The sequence below is a fragment of the Dreissena polymorpha genome, chromosome 1 (genome assembly GCF_020536995.1).
Source record: "Dreissena polymorpha isolate Duluth1 chromosome 1, UMN_Dpol_1.0, whole genome shotgun sequence".
NCBI lineage: Eukaryota > Metazoa > Mollusca > Bivalvia > Myida > Dreissenidae > Dreissena > Dreissena polymorpha.
In genome coordinates this window covers 132,274,088-132,286,157 of record NC_068355.1, presented here as the reverse complement: position 1 = coordinate 132,286,157, position 12,070 = coordinate 132,274,088, and the positions used below count along the sequence as shown (strand labels likewise).

The window sequence follows — 12,070 nt, the reverse complement described above, 5'->3', positions numbered from 1 at the left end:
TACTTTTTTTCAGGAGGTGACCTGAAACACAACTATTTTTCTTTTTGGCCAGATCTTCGCTAAACTTCATGAAAATGTGTAAGGCAATAATATCTAGGTCAAGTTTGATAATCTGCCTAATTGACTTAGACACTCCTGAGTTACGGCCCTTGAATCATTGAAAAATTATGTTTTTTCTCGTTTCCCCTCAATAACTCGAGCAAATGTCATAGGATCTTCACGACACTTCATGAATATGTGTAAGTTTATAAGATCTAGGTTAAGATCGATAATCAGCCAAATTGACCAAGACACTCCTGAGTTATGGCCCTTGAATCATTGAAAAATTGAGTTTTTTTCTTGTTTCCGCTCAATAACTCCAGCAATTGTCATCGGATCTTCACCAAACTTTATGAAAATGTGTAAGGCAATTTAATCTAGGTTAAGTTTGATTATGAGCCAAATTTACCCAGGCACTTCTGAGTTACGGATCTTATATCATAAAAAAATTGCGTTTCCGCTAAAAAAATTTCACTATATGTCCCTTCAGATGTAACCTTCATATTTGGCATGGATGTGTATATGGACAAGGCCTTTCCATGCACACACAAATTTTGACCCCTTTTGACCTTGACCTTGAACTTAGGGTCCGCGTTTAGGTTTCCAAATCTGCGTTTAGCTTTCAAAAAAGCATTTTTTGGGGGCATATGTCTTCCGATGGAGACAGCTCTTGTTCATTTCTGTGATTTTCCCAATCTTTGACATCTTTTTGACAGCTTCAATGCAACTTCATACAATTTTATATAAGCCCGTCATCATACAGTTTCACTAAAGTGCATGATAATACATTTTCACTTAAGTGCATCATCATAAAAATTCACTTGAGTGCAACATCAAACAATTACTAAAAAGCATCATTATACAATTTCACTAGAGCACATCTTCATAAGGTTTCACTTAAGTGCACCATAATACAGTTCCACTTAAGTGCATCATCATAGAGTTTCACTTAAATGCAGCATCATTCAGTTTCAATTTAGAGCATCAAAATACAGTTTCACTTAAGTGAATCCTCATACACTCTCACTGAAGTAGACCATAATACATTTTCATTTGCGTTTATCATCATCACAGTTTCACTTTAGTGCATCATCATACAGTTTCTCTTTAGAACACCATTTTACGATTTTGCTTAAGTGAAGCATCATAAATTTTGTTTAAGTGTGTTAAGAGAGTTTCACTTAATTGCACCATAATACAGATTCACTTAGTGCTCATTCATTGTTTCAGGTAAGGGCATCATCATACAAATTCACTTTAAGTCCCCCATCGCTTCGTTGATAATTTTCTGCCTTGAAATGATGGGGGTATGAGTATCTTTCCCCTGTGGGAGCGTTGTAAGAATATCCGCAACAGACCCCAACCCAGGTACCTGTTCTACCCAGGAAAGGGACAAGGGTTTGTCTCTACAAGCCATAGCTAAATAATTGCTTCAAACTAACTCTTATCATTATTATAACCATGTCACTTAGGAACATCGTCATACCATTTCTGTCTCAGTTTTTGACATAAACATTAAAATGTTCTTCTCAGCTTTTTTATGCCCCCCTTTGAACAAGAGGGGGTATATTGTTTTGATGGATGTCAATTGGTCTGTCTGTCGGTGGGTATGTCGGCCGGTCTGTTGGTAGACCAGTTTGTTTGTGATCAATAACTCTTCCACAAATTGACCCCACCGATTGGATTGATACTTCACATGTGCATTGGCCTTGGACAGTAGTTGACCCCTATAGGAATTTGGGTCACTAGTTTAAAGGTCAAGGTCATTGTGACATTAAGTATTATATATTGGTTTCCGTTCGATATGTCATTAAAGGATTGAGCGATGGGTGTCAAGACCCTGTTTGCGGGGGCATATGTCTCCGACAGCGGAGCTCTTATTAAATGTTAATTTCCAATGTGCATGCTTTGGAAAAAATGTCAAAGGCCTTTCCATAATTAAGTAAGTAAGTACATTATATTATGGTGACATGTCCATTTAACAATAGTGGAAAGTAAGGACTATAAAAAGACATACTAAAGTACTCTGCCGAATAGGCCTAAAAGTCACCATCAAAATTATCTTGATTGTAAATATTTTGAAAAATACATTTAAAACACACAAAATGTCACATATCTGTAAAGAATAGTCATAAATGCAAAGAGATACACCTCAGGTTGTGTGTGTCTGTAATTATAAGCTGCTAAGTTAGTTTTTTCTCCAAGTTAATGCACACAGTAATTTCCTAGTTTTCTAGGAAATTATTTTATAAAGAAAATAAGTCTGCTATTTACATCAGCATGTTGCTATAAATCAAATAGATTTAGGAAATGACTGGCTGTTAAAGAATTGTTTAAGGAACTGAGTTAAACAGGTAAAGTTGTTGGTCTCCAACATTTCTTGAAAAAGCGGTGAAGTTCACAGCAGCCTTATTGGTAAAATGTTTCAATAGTTCAGATGTTCCACCAGGACTTTGACCTTTTCACACCAGTTTTACTTACATGTTGAACACAATTTTATGATATTTGATGTTTGTCTATTGATACAAGCCTGTTTCCATAGTAACAATGTCTTATGTCGACTAGAAGAACTAGGCCAAAGTTTAACTTCTGAAATCCAAAAACAATTGGGCCGTGCTCTGTGAAAAGGGGGTTAAATACATGTGATAAAGTGTTGTCCCAAATTAGCCTGTGCAGTCCGCAGGGACAAAGCTTTCTGCTTTTATGATATTTTTCGTTTAAAGTCTCTTTTTAGCAAAAATTAAGTTAAGGCAGAAAGTGTCATCCCAAATGAATAATCTGGGACGACACTTTACGCACTTGCAGTAAACCCTCTTTTTACAGAGCACAGCTCAATGATTGAATAAAACACCAGTTTATCTGCATGTGATTGATGTGCGCATGTAATAATTATTAGAACTTCGCGTTACATCGTAATTAGCTGAGTACTTTTGTCTGGAGGAACATGAGAAAATAAACCGGTTTTGCAAGATTGTTAGTGCATGGCTATTTAAAGAAATAAATAGTGTTAGAAATCAGTTCTAGCGAGATTGTTTTGTGACAGCATCAAATTCAAATTCATTTTTGTATTATGAGTAGACATTTAAATGTATATTGTATACATTTATTGGTTGATTTTCTGAAATTTGCTTGGATATTTTCTATATTCTGAAGAATGGACAAAGTGAATTGCTACGGTCACACGTTCTTTCTTGGTCGGGTATTCCCACCGGAGAAAAGAAATGGGAGTTGTTCCTGGGGGGCTAACATTCTTGTGATGAATATAAGGTTAAATCTGTGGTTAATGCTTTATTGTAATGTGGTTTAATTTTAAACCGTCGTTTTTTAAGTTTGAACTAGTCAAAATTTATGGAATATCTACAACAGATTTTACCTGAGCATGCATTTATGCACATCATACAATTATGATAGCATGTGCATCAGTAATACTTGTTTGGATAGATTAGAAGTTTTATATAGGTGTACTTACTTTATGAAATGCAAGTTTTTCTTGAAACTGTGCACATGTGGCCACAATATATGCGTCTCTCACAAGTCACACAACAGTGTTGTTGTTAATGTTTGTTTGGAACATAGTTAGGACTGTCTATTTTCATAACTGTTGAGGCAAAGTGACATGAACTTGGTAAACTGAGAAAAAGCATGTCTCTGCTTCTCTTCATTATGTTATTAATTATCTGATGTTGTAATGGTGTTTTTACCTTATTTTCACAATCTTTTTATGTCCCCCACTATAGTAGTGGGGGACATATTGTTTTTGCCCTGTCTGTTGGTTGGTCTGTTGGTCTGTTGGTTGGTTGGTTGGTTGGTTGGTTGGTTTGCGCCAACTTTAACATTTGCAATAACTTTTGCAATATTGAAGATAGCAACTTGATATTTGGCATGCATATGTATCTCATGGAGCTGCACATTTTGAGTGGTGAAAGGTCAAGGTCATCCTTCAAGGTCAAATGTCAAATATATGGGTCAAAATCGCTCATTTAATGTACACTTTTGCAGTATTTCAATATTCAAGATAGCAACTTGATATTTGGCATGCATGTGTATCTCATGGAGCTGCACATTTTGAGTGGTGAAAGGTCAAGGTCATCCTTCAAGGTCAAATGTCAAATATATGTGGCCAAAATTGCTAATTTCATGAGTACTTTTGCAATATTGAAGATAGCAACTTGATATTTGGCATGCATGTGTATCTCATGGAGCTGCACATTTTGAGTGGTGAAAGGTCAAGGTCAAGGTCCTCCTTCAAGGTCAGAGGTCAAATATATGTGGCCCAAATCGCTTATTTTATGAATACTTTTGCAATATTGAAGGTAGCAACTTGATATTTAGCATGCATGTGTATATCATGGAGCTGCACATTTTGAGTGGTGAATGGTCAAGGTCAAGGTCATCCTTCAAGGTCAAATATATGGGTCAAAATTGCTCATGTAATGTCAATTCTGCAATATTGAAGCTAGCAATTTTATATTTGAAATGCATGTGTATCTCATGGAGCTGCACATTTTGAGTGGTGAAGGGTCAAGGTCATCCTTCAAGGTCAAACATGATATAGGGGTCAAGGTCATCCTTCAAGTTCAAACATCATATAGGGGGACATTGTGTTTCACAAACACATCTTGTTTTTTAATGAAGACTTACTGAAATAGAAAACAAATTGCACATTCATGTCAAAATGATTAATCAAATACTGTAATAAAAAAGTTTGTTTACATGTTTACATCATAAGTATGATTTATTATATTATGCTCTTATTTTAAAAATACATTCCTATTATTAGCTGAACAATATTGAAATGTTAACAGTGATTTATCAGCCACGCAGGAATACTGGCATGGGCTCATTTAAAAGGGAGATAAATGTTGCAAGAATTCGTGCTGTAGTTTCTTCCCCTAAAAACTCTTTAGTATCTGCTACCTCTGCAATTGAAAAACGTTCTGATTTTGGATGTTTACCGGAACAAGTCTCAAAAATGTTATTAACAAGCAGGGCTATAAATAACAAGCGTACTTGCGCTATTATGCAATTAAAATAACCAAAAACGTAATTAAATTCAAAATAAAGCGTACAGAAACGCAAATACAAATTTAATAACATAATTCCCGTAAAAAACCTTGCGTCACGAAACGCAATTCTTACAAACACCGGGTGTAATTTTAGACTGGTTATTTTCCGTACAAAAGTGTACCGCATAGTTTATATGCCGTCCTATGAAGAAAAGAAGGCATTCTTTCCAGCGGTTATCAATCTTTGGGGTAGTTTTGCAATTATTCGTAGACCTGTCCAATTTCTACTTTCATTTTCAAGGTATTCAACTCAAAATGACCCGAAAACGGGGTGCATCGCTTTGAACAGCCATAACTTCATCAATTGTGCAGCGATTTTCACGAACTTGGTGTTATTCAACGCAAAAATGAATGAACTTTGATCAGAAATTCAGTTATTGTTTGTTGTTATGTACAGGTACCTTTTTGAATTCCATTTGTATAAATAATAAAGTGACCTTTGTAGATTTTTATTATGTTAAACATGTCATTCCCTGGCCTAAATTACCCAATTGAGTTAAAAAACTGTGGGTGAAAAAACCAATTAAGCTCAAAAGTAGGGAGTGACATTTTTTGCTAAAACTCTATTGAATTTACAAAAACCCTATTGTTGTCAAAACAGGGGGTGAATTACCCAATATACCCCAAAAGTTATCTATAGCTCTGAACAATGGTTATTAGAGGGATAATTATGTGCACCTTTTTAGGTTGTTTAATTGTTCTTGCAGTACTCCGTACCTCTTGAACAGGGTACAAACTGTTTGTCTAGCACATTAGGGTTTGAACAAAATGAAATAGTTTACAGCCTAAAAAACATATTAAACCTGCTCTGTGAAAAGGGGTTTTAATGCGTGTGCATAAAGTGTCGTCCCAGATTAGCCAGTGTAGTCCACACAGGCTAATCAGGAAGGACACTTCCCACTTTAATTATATTTTTCTTTTAAAGAAAATCTCTTCATCACAAAAATACAGTTAAGGCAGAATGTGTTGTCCCTGATAAGCCTGTGCAGATTGCACAGGCTAATCTGGGACAACACTTTATGCACATGCATTCAACCCCCTTTTTATAGAGCACAGCTCATGTGTGTTCTGATTGAGTTGTACAAAAGAAACAAAGTAATCCGAAGTTGGATGTTCATAATGTCATTATTTTATAACTTATGCATGTTTAACAACATTTTTGTTTCCTCAGATTTCATTTGTGGTTTTTGTTCTACTTTTTGTATAGGATAACTGATTTATTCAAAACTCAAATTTTATTGTGTTGTCTTCCAGAAAGTACCAATAAATTTTCATTTGTGAAGTATATTGCGGTTAAATTATTTTGTGTTAATTTGTGGTCAATTTCACAACTTATGCATATCAAAGTATGAGCCAGGCTATATGTTTGGTAACATGGTATGTTTTATAGCCAACCAATAATTGTTTAGTCGTATTTTATCAGTATTTACAGTCCATAAAGTTGAGCTTGACTGGATAAAGCCTAGTATTGTCAACTACTGAAATTTTAGACAAATCTCTCCATTGCATGTTAATTTAGGGACCTTAATTTTCACAGTTTGGTAAATTGACAAATTGAAAAAAAATTGTTTCAGATTTGCAAATGTTATTGTTGTAGTTATGATATTTGCATGGAAACAGTAATACTGAACATTACCGATGCTCTAAAATATTTATTATATGCATCTTTATACGATTTATAAACCTGAACATTATAAAGCGTTACAAATGCCAAATGATTGAATGATTTGGAGAGCTCTTATGTTATCATTATATTTTGTGGCATAACATGAATTTCTTATATTATGTATAATGTACAGTCTGCTCCCTGTCTGATCACAGATAGCCAAATGCTTACAGCGCTAGTCTCTTACTCCAAGGGTCAGTGGTTTGAGTCCAGTTGAGAATTACTTTTTTTTCTTTCTTTAATGTTATTCTTGTTTTTGTTACTTAAGAGCTATTTAGTTCCGATGTTAACATTTACAATTTAAAGCATTTAATGACAAGTGTTAATACATGCCAAAATCTGTGAAAAAGTCCCTTTAAGATTTAGTCAAATAAAATATGTTTTCAGTGTACATGGTTTGAGTGCAATTTGTAAGTACCATGATTGAACAAAATAATTCCATGACATGCTTTGTGATTCAACTTGAAGTCCAAGGTATGTTCTAGGTGGCTACCTGGGCAGGTATTCCCCAACGGATTCTTAGACTTCAGTCTGAAAATAAAGAATTTTCTTAAAACTTAATTATTGGATCCTTTTTTTCAAACATAGCATCTTTATACTTAATAAGTTTTAATCATGGATGAAAACTACTTTAACAAAGTTTAAATGATGCCAGATCAGCAACAATAATAATAACAAAATGTGTTACTAAATAAAGCATACATTGCAATATACTATAATGTTAACCCTTTCACACTCAGAGGCAAAGTGAAAATTGCTTTGTGCAAACAGCATAAAGCCAGATCAGCTTGTGAGTAACTCGCAGTCTGTTCAGGTTTTATACTGTTTGCTGCTCAACAGTATCTAAGGGTTGGAAATGAAGCCTTTAAAACTTGTATTTAGTAAGAAAAGTCTTTAATTATATTTTTCTTTTTTAGAGACCACACATTTGTCAAAATACCTATCTAAGTGGTAAATACCTATCTAAGTGGTAAATACCTATCTAAGTGGTAAATACCTATCTAAGTGGTAAATACCTATCTAAGTGGTAAATACCTATCTAAGTGGTAAATACCTATCTAAGTGGTAAATACCTATCTAAGTGGTAAATGGTAACAAGATGTCATGATATTCATATGTCCCAATAAAGTATCAGCATCATGGTTTAACTGCTTTCTGTTTGATTGGCCTAGTTAAACAGATGACTCTCAGCTGGCACTCCGTAAATGTTCAAAACTTCAAAATATAAATATATTTGGTTATCACTTTAAGAATGTGATGCTGTAAAGGGAATGGTGATTAAACGATTACATAACAATATAACCCAACAAGATAATAATGTTTGATGGCCTGAGATAAATCACTATGTCAAAACAATATGATTAATATGGACCTATCAATACCACATACCCACTATCTCTAACCAGTATTAATCGTTGATAAATATTATTCAATTGAAATCAGATAATGCTTCATGTACATGCTAGTAATGATGTTCTGTAAACAAATATGCTGAAGAAGAGTTATAAAACATGATTACTCAATTTTAATTTTATCTATATTAAGGGCAATTATTTACTTTGCATTTATGTAGAGATACTATTCATTTGACTTTTTATGAGGCATACTGCACTCCAAAGGATGTATAATTAATAATATATCTCGGCAATGATTTTTTGCAAGTGTCCAAATATGAATCTGCATATGCCATAAATTCTGTAGATTCAAGTTTTGTTTGATGATTGAAGTGTTTGTAAATAAAGTTTGAAACCCAGTTGAAAATCAATCTGTCTTTAAATCTATCCTGCAAATACATTATGTGAGCATTGTGTGTAAATTATGAAGGAGTGCTTACTCATACAATACCTGCAGTATTTTTGATGAGCATGTTGTCATTATTTTGAACGTTAAAATTTAATTTTAATTAATTGGTATAAATTGAGCCTTGTTCCAGGAAAACTGGACTTAATGCATGTGTGATAAAGTGTCATTCCAGACCAGGCTAATCAAAGATAAAACTTTCCGCATATATGGTGTTTTTTGTTGAAAGTCTCTTTAGCAAAATCTGAGTTTAGATGGAATGAGTAGTCCCTGATAAGCCTGTATGGACTGCGCAGGCTTATCTGGGATGACATATTGTGCACATTCTTAGGCCTGATTTTTCAAGATCAAGGCTCATATCAGCATTGCTGGTTGCAGGGTCAAGGCTCATATCAGCCTTGCTGGTTGCAGGGTCAAGGCTCATATCAGCCTTGCTGGTTGCAGGGTCAAGGCTCATATCAGCCTTGCTGGTTGCAGGGTCAAGGCTCATATCAGCATTGCTGGTTGCAGGGTCAAGGCTCATATCAGCCTTGCTGGTTGTAGGGTCAAGGCCAGCTGTTCAAGCATTCTCAAGCAAGGATGGAAATTATTGTACTTCGCATGGTTTTTAGGTTGCAGTGGCGTAATGTTTGTTGCGTCCACCAAGCGACCAGGAGGTCACTGATTTGATCCCCACTAAGGGAACATTCTTTTGATCTTCCCAATTGACACTAAATACAGGTTCTAGTCCCAGGTTTTACATGTAATTAGATTGTCACATACTAGAAATGCATCAAAGTGAGTTTCTGAGTAGTAAATAGTATAAGTTAAACTTTCTGAGAAGCTAGTTGCGAAAGTGGACTACTAGATTTTTATGTCCCCCACTATAGTAGTGGGGGACATATTGTTTTTGCCCTGTCTGTCTGTTGGTCTGTTGGTCTGTTTGCGCCAACTTTAACATTTTGCAATAACTTTTGCTATATTGAAGATAGCAACTTCATATTTGGCATGCATATGTATCTTATGAAGCTGCACATTTTGAGTGGTGAAAGGTCAAGGTCAAGGTCATCCTTCAAGGTCAGAGGTCAAATATATGTGGCCAAAATCGCTCATTTTATGAATACTTTTGCAATATTGAAGATAGCAACTTGATATTTGGCATGCATGTGTATCTCATGGAGCTGCACATTTTGAGTGGTGAAAGGTCATCCTTCACAAGGTCAAGGTCATCCTTCAAGGTCAAACATCATATAGGGGGACATTGTGTTTCACAAACGCATCTTGTTAGAAAATCTCTCCTACTGCAAAATTGGTCGCCTCAGACCAGTGGCCGTCTGCGCTAATTTCCATCTCTTCACAAGAGAAAGATCCCTCACAGACACTTAACCCTTTGCAAGCTGGGAAATTTGTCGTCTGCTAAAATGTTGTCTGCTGAATTTCTAAAATTAGCATTTTCTTCATTTGTTTTTTAGAAGAATTCTATCAGAATAGCAAACAGTTTGGATCCTGATGAGACGCCACGTTCTATGGTGTCTCATCTGGATCCAAACTGTTTGCAAAGGCCTTCAAAATTCGGTTCCAGCGCTGAAACAGTTAAACGTCTTGGTCTACCCAGGGAATGGACTTGAGAGTGTTTCAATAAGCCATAGGCTTTCCATTTGCTTCAATAAATAGGTTAACTCTAACTGTAATATGATGATTTAATATTATGGTCCATAGTTTTAATAGTACTTGATTTGAAATTTGATTTACATGTATTCTATTAAATTCATTTGGATTGAAAAAAAAGAAGAGAGAAAAATCTTCATAATATATATTTTTCAGTGGTTTGTTTCATGTACAACAGAGCAATAATTAACAACAAACATGTTTCTTCTTTCTATTTCTGAGGTCCATTAATCATACTTGTGGTTAGCATACAAAACCGCTGTTGTCTGGTTTAAAGCCAAGTTTCACCACAAATAGCCGTTCTCAGGTGCGAATATGTTATGGGAAACAATCTATTTTTTTCTGTGGTGCATTGTAACGTGTAACTACTTCCCTTTATGTATTAATGCTTAAAAGAAGGGGAAGCAACTGTGTAAAGTAAATCCAAAGATTTTAAAGGAGTTATGCAAAGGTGTTGTATTTTATCGAAAATGTTGTATGTTTGTTTACTAACAAAGCTCTTCTATTTGAAATAATATACATGAGCCACGCCCTGTGAAAGGGGGATTTTATGCATGTGCTAAAACCAACAAAAATACCTGTGAGAAAACATGTTTTACAAAGATCACTTGTTTTGATTTTTATCCACAGTAAAAAGCATTTTAAGATAATGAATAAGTAGTCCTACTTTGTATATACTGGCTTGATGAATTAGATGATGATAAAGGTGATGGTGTTGATAAGTATGACATTGAAGATGATACTGATAAGGGTTTCTGCTGATAATTTTGAAAAAAAAATGTAAAAAAAAAGAAATAAAAAAAGAAAGAGGAAAAACTGATGCTGCTGTTGCTGCTGCTGCTGCTGATCATCATCATCATAATTATCATCATCATCATCTTTATCTTTATGATCATATTATTATTGTTTTTATAGTAATTATTCTAATTATTATTAGTAGTAATATTATTATTATTAGTGGTAGTAGTAGTTATTATTATTATTATTTTCATTATTATCATTTTATTTTAATAATAATAAGAATAATAATAATATGCTTCTTCATATTTTTTTTATTTATTTAACAATTCTCAGCAAGAATTTATCATAAAATATTTGTCCATATTGCAAACAACTGTTAGGGAATAAATGTTGTCATAAAGTCACAGATATCAATATGTTATAATTAATTAATTCAAAAGTTTAATTTCTCTATAAATTATGCAATACAAAAACATTTCAATATTAAGTGTCATTTAAATTTAAGATGATTACCCTCAAAGTAATTTTGCGGTTGTGTTTAAGTAAATATAATCTTACATATTATGAGGCATATCTTAATGGATATGATATATATGGTCTTATGGATTTTGTCAATAGGCACTGGGTACATGATAGTACGGATTTAATTCAGTTCTTTAGAAATGTTCAGAGCTTGCCCCAAAGCTGTCATGATCAGTAACAATGCATTAGTAACGCGAAAATTGTCAGTTTTTACAACTTTGGATAAATATACGAGCTTAAGGTAGTGCGGATGGTTGGGTACAATGTTGAAACATTTTAATAGGTAGTTATTCATCCGTAAATGTTTCTTTATGGTGAAAATGTGCTAGGCTGATGAAGTGGGTGATGGTATGTGGCCATTATGAACTGAATGGATATTGACCAAAATATCTACAGCGGCAAATTTGTGCAGTTTTTTCAAAAGTGATTTATAATTTGGGATTATATATCAATTTAACGAGAGATGTATCTCAAAGCTGTGCTTGTTCAGACTTTCTAATTTATTTCGATATAACACAGTTTCCTTTGATTTATATGTACTGATCGACGGTCATATTTCAATTTCGATGGGATGTTTGTACTTGTGTAA

At 34.2% G+C, this 12,070-nt stretch overlaps 2 protein-coding genes across 4 annotated transcripts in view; both read left to right on the top strand.

Moving 5' to 3' along the window:
- LOC127850429 (sodium- and chloride-dependent glycine transporter 1-like) overlaps positions 1–4,589 on the top strand; it is a 163,739-nt gene extending 159,150 nt beyond the window's left edge. Inside the window, exon 17 of the transcript XR_008035306.1 lies at positions 3,985–4,589. The gene's annotated coding sequence lies outside the window, so the exon portion shown is untranslated. The remainder of the gene's footprint in view (positions 1–3,984) is intronic.
- Positions 1–12,070, top strand: part of LOC127850404 (myelin regulatory factor-like) — a 114,896-nt gene that overhangs the window by 44,381 nt on the left and 58,445 nt on the right. The gene's annotated exons all lie outside the window — the stretch shown is intronic.